The sequence below is a fragment of the Pinus tabuliformis genome, chromosome 5_2 (genome assembly GCF_031772625.1).
Source record: "Pinus tabuliformis cultivar Carrire ecotype Pingquan chromosome 5_2, CPIR1, whole genome shotgun sequence".
In the NCBI taxonomy this organism is placed as follows: Eukaryota; Viridiplantae; Streptophyta; class Pinopsida; order Pinales; family Pinaceae; genus Pinus; species Pinus tabuliformis.
In genome coordinates, this window is record NC_142306.1 from 1,109,449,622 (window position 1) to 1,109,455,441 (window position 5,820).

Genomic DNA, 5,820 nt, shown 5'->3' on the forward strand with positions numbered 1-5,820 from the left:
ATCACTCAGATTTATCCGAATCTGCAGTGTACTTTTGGATCAACAGAAAAACATGCATACGTACTTGTTACCCAGACTTTCATACTTAGGTTTTACACTAAAAACACATAGGGCATACATTTTGTCCATCAAACTTCTTGCACACCTCTCTTCATGTGCATACACACCACATTGACCCAATCAAAGCATTAATTCATGGTGATCATGATGATATTTAGACTTTCGATTCATCTGCCATCAATTTCCGATCACACTAGCACTATATTCCATCGAAGTTTTGTTACAAGATATATTATAGCCTTGAGATATTTCTCCATCAAATCTGTGCCATCTGGGGTTTCAAAGTTCTGCTTCCACCAAAGTAACCTACTCCAGGCTTTCGTTAAGACATAAACATAAACGATATATCTTGCAAAGCTTCAAATCTCTGTATAGTGGCTCCAAGCTTTCGTTATTAATTTAAATTCCACCTTCGTCAAACTTTACAAGACCATTTGTAGTTGGAAGAAAACCATATCATTACTAATGGAATCGAACCATAAAATATACCACAACGTGCACAAACTGTAATCAATTCATGCTACAACAATGGTCACATACGATACAAGGCTTGTAATGTTTGAACCAATTCATTATGTTCAAATTACACCAATTATACGCACATGTTATTCACTAGTTAAACGCACACCCATACAGTTGCACTGAATAGCCATACGATCATGATCACGGTGATACATACGCACAAGGGTATGCTTGAATAGGCTTTAGACTCCTGAAAAATTGACTCAAATGTCGGTGCGATTTTACCATAGTCGCATGGTCCTGCCCATAAAACGTTTCAGATAGGAAAAAAAGAAAAGCAAGGGTACTCAAAATAACTTAAAAGGAAGGTCGAATGGCCTTAGACAGTCTCCAACAAATTCTTCATTGGATATCTTTATATCCATTAACCCATATAAAAATTAAATTTCAAATACCCAAATCCATCATCAAACGTGGCATGCTCTTCCAAATCTTCGTGACTGTACTAGGCCGCAGAGGTCAATCACAAAAAATAACGTTCAATTGCTTGCCTTTGTGAAGAAGTCGAGCCTCCTTTTATAGTGATGGAGGAAGGGATTCTAATGGAGCCGACTTAATCAATAGGAGGGAAGCCAACATGCAAGAATAAAAAAATTTGTAATAATTTTTGGATGCAAAATTATCTTATACTTGGAGGTTGACTAGTTAATAAATTTAATTACCATATTTCTCTTGACCATGACTAAGTCGACCATTAATATAATTTAATTTGCTTGAATTAAAAAGCCATTGTTCAACTAGCTGCATGCAACATCTTTGGGGCATCTTGACCACAAATGGGGGCTTCAATCTTTTATTACGTGTATCTCCACAACCGAGATGAACCATGAAGCATGCCATATACCGTTGGAATTGGCATGATGAGGAGAATTAATTGAACGTGATTTAGTGAGCAAATACACTGATCTTCATCCTCAAAATCTTCAACAAATGCGTGGCTTTTAGGGATTCCTTCCTTTCTTCTAGGGCTTCTTGTTATGTGGAGCTTCCAATCAATGTAAACTGGACAAATATTAAGAGCATTCAAGGACCGACATTGGCATCAATGACAACACCATTCAACAATCTCCCCCTTTGTCATTGATGACAACACATATACTCCCCCTACGATCATTACTCCCCTTGACTCCACGCCTTTGATCTTCTTCCCATTCTATGCTATTGTATTAGATCCTCTGTGTCACAAATTGCATCAACCATTGTTGTATGTGTTGCACCAAAAATGTCATCACTTTGATCTCGCTTTTCTCTTAATTTTATTTGAAGTGCACAAATCAATTGATCCTTCATATCTAGTTCACTTTAAATATCATTTGCTGATTATAGTGTATTGACCATGGGATCAATTATGTTTTGTTTATGATGTAAATCCCACTCAAGTGCTTTAATTCGATTTGCAATTCATGTTTGTCTTCTTGCAAATCCTTGATTTCTTGAGATGCATTTTGTAAATGCTTTCCTCCTTTACCCATTTTTGTCCCACTTGCTTGTACTTGCTTGCTTCATTATATGTTTATGTGTCACACTTGATTTTATGTTGCTTTAGTGTTGGAAATACTGAGAGGGGGGGGTGAACCAGTGTTTCTTAGCAATCATCACTTAATTAATCTTTTCAGAGCATTAGTTAATCTTCAACAGTATTATGATTATCAGTAAAGTAGTAAATAATAATGTAGAACGATAGAGACAGTAGGTACAAGATTTTTAGGTGGAAAACCTCCTTCGAGTAAAAAACCACCGAATGTTTTTCTAATAAATTCTTGAATCTTCAGCCCCAACTGAAAAGAAAGCTACAACTTCCTAGAATTCTAGAAAATCATTCTTCTCCAGCTCCCATTGGAAGGATGCCCCTGTTATCACCCCAAGAAACTCTCCTAGGTTGTATCTCGGAGATGCTCGGGAACATTACAAACTCAACAAAATGTTGGAGATGGATGAATGGAAGGAATGATGCTTCTCCAAGCCAGATGACCACTTCTACTATGCTTAACTCCAGACATGGGTGAACACCCCCAGACTACAAGGCTTTAGACCACCAATTACTCATAGTTTGAGGATTGGGTGAATACGGAGAATATTGACCACACCAGCAGATGCACAAGACCATGTGATGGGCGGCTGCAACCAGTAAGGAGGTCTGCAAATCTATTTCCTAAAGCACAGATAGGATGACAACTCTCTGGCATTAAGTGAACAGAGACCTGCATAACACATTCAATGATACATACTAGACTTCAACACAGAGGTGGGATGACAGCCCCTCTAATGCTAAATATCAAGAGCACATGAACAAATGCATAACAGGCACAACCTAGAACAGAATAGAAGTGGATAGTGAGCAATTAACAGCAAAAGAAGCTTGTATTAGCTGAAAATGAAGACCAGACACTGCAAGTATCAAAGTAGTTACAGTCTCCAGAAGTTGAACCTTACATCAAAACTACAACCATCAACCTTGATTACATCTATTTTCTGGGTATATATAGAGTTTGATTACAAAGATATTCTACTGTTCTATGCGTGGAGGGGGTCATAATGGACCACGAACCGCTTTAACTCTTCTAATGGAGTCTCTGCTGCAATCTGCTTGTTTCCATGAATGAATTTGACGTTCTCTGGTGCTTTGTTGTACTTGAGTAGGTGGAGTGTGGTAAAGGATGAAATCCCTTAACTATTGGATGTGCTGATCTGCCCGAGTCTTGTCCTTTCCCTTCTCGGCCATCCTGTTTGTTGAATGCGGTGGTTGAAGAGTAACTATGCGGAGTGGTGAACACTGGCCACCTTTGTCCTTTCGGGAATATGAAATGGCTATGTTGCGCTGTCTATGCTCCTTGATCACTTCTGTTGCGGGCTGCATCGTCTTGTGCTGTTGCCTTTCCACTTCCAACCTTCTGTCTCTGTCTCTCGGCCTTTTTTAGGTGCTATGACCTCTTGAAAAATGCTTAATAATGATTGTTTTCTGTTGTATACAGAAAACGCTGTAATATTGAGAAATCCCGCCCATTCTGCTTCTTTCGGACTTCAAAAGTCCTCAAGTATGGTTTAACTATCTATCGGGTCCGCCCTTGGGTCGCTGTCGCATGTCGCACTCGGCTTGGTCCCTTTGTTCCTTGAAATACTTGAAAAACACGGGAAATACATAAGAAAGGCCTCCCTCCGGACTTCAAATATTTAAACAATTTCATTCCGGAAACCCATCGGGTCCGGGTTTCATCACTATCGCACTGCCCCAAGGTTCCTTTGTATTTTGTTTGTGCCGATAGCCTTCGCTGATGCGACCCGCCGATCCAATCATCGGCGATCGCTGATCGACAGTGTCCTGTGCCCCTTCGTAAGTCCTCCTTTGGTTTTTGCCAATAGCGATATAGCGATGCTATGTGGGCCATCGATCCGCGCGCGCGATCGACGGTCCACATTGCATTGCTGATCGCAATCGCAATGCCTCTTCTGTCCGTGCCGATACCGCCGATTGCCATTGCCTACTTGTGCCGATCAGATCCGCCGATGCGATCCGCCGATTAGATTTGGACCATTGATCGGTCGGATCGAACGACTATCGTGCATTTGGACTGCTAAGCTTGTGATTTTGGTTTTTTCATGGTTTTGGAGTGTTTTTTGCCTCCCGATAGTGTATTTCCTCTCTCTTGAGGGCTTTCCTCTTGCGATGGTTTTGATTTTGAATGATCCTTAAGAGGATTTTGAACCCTTTTGAGCACAACCAAGCAAACCAAGTCTGTATTTGACCATGGAAAATCCTCGTTGTATAGCAGAGCTAACACTGGCTCCTTTTGTGGATGAGATCCTCCCTGTGAGGTCTCAAGAACTGCAGACTATTGCCTTCATACAAAACAAGCTTAAAAACATTGCCTAGTATTCCATTGGGCATGGAGTCTAATTAAGTCTACGCTAAAACCTGTAAAAGAACATGCTTACAATCATTAAGGCTCGAAAACCTCAAAAAACATAAATCTTCAAAAATTGGCCATTTACTGGACCATCAAAACTGTTTTTCCTCCTCTCGGCCGGCCTATCAGCCGGTTCATCAAAAATCTGCAAAATTGGGTTGATTTGATCCTCTACCTCAAAGAGTTTAGGGCATTTGGTCTTATCAGGTAGAGATGGCTTATATTTCACCCCCTCTTTGTATGCTCTCATCCTTGGATGTTCTTCGTGGAAGCCTTTGTACGCCTGCTGAATAACAATGGCTGCTGCGTACTTGACTGTGTCATTTGTGGCCTGCACAATTAATATAAATGGTGAATCGATGCATTCTTGTGTGTGGGACACAAAGACTTCACCTGCTTTCGTAGCTTTCTTAGAATAGTCCACATCCAAGGAGGAGTCCCAAAACTGTGCATCCTCTTCCTCTTTGATTTGGCAAGCTGCCCTTTCAAGCTGTGTGGAGGCCGATTGGACAGGCATCAGAATATCAAGACTGAGATTATCAGTATCAGCGTTGGGCATCAAGTTATGGCCTGCCTCAGTGTCTAGGAGGCAACTATGAGGGATTGTCTTCTGAACAGACGAAGAAGCATGAGATGATGGGGAGCTTTCTTCTCCCTGTTTGATCACTGGACTGGGGATAACAACAGGTTGGCCAGTTTGCAGATCTGCATAGTCATTAGAAGATGGGCTGGCTTTAGGCTCAGACTCTTTGAGGATGGTGGGACCTGCTGCTGACTGCTTCTGCTGATGAGCTTGTTGTTTTGCAGGTACAACAAACTCACGAGTAGTGCCTCTGGATAATGACCTTTCATAAGCAGCTCGGGTTAAGAAAGGGGCACTGCCCTTATCTTCCAAACCATGGACCTCATCCTCTTCTTCAACACGCTCTTCCTCCATGACTATATTCTGAAAAAGGGTCTTCACCCTTTTGTCTTCGTTTGCATCTTTGTTTCTTTGCAAAATCTGCAGCTGCTCCTTTGCTCCTCTATATAGATTTGGCTTTGGAAGAGCAAAGGTACTAGGAGCTCCCGCTTCCTCAGAATGCTGCTCAGCCATTAATTTGGAAACTTCAGAGGCCAATGACTCTATCATCCTGGCCAATTTATCGATCTTAGGATCAGAGGATGATGAGAGCTCTCCTCCCTGTCTTCTCCTATCAGCATCACCTCCGAGCCTCTCTGCAACTATGATGTTTGATTCTACTTCAAAGGCTGCATCTTGCATATCAGCCAAAGAAGCACATCTTCTTTCTCTTAATAGCAGGCAGAATTGAGAGTCGAAGGCATTGGCATA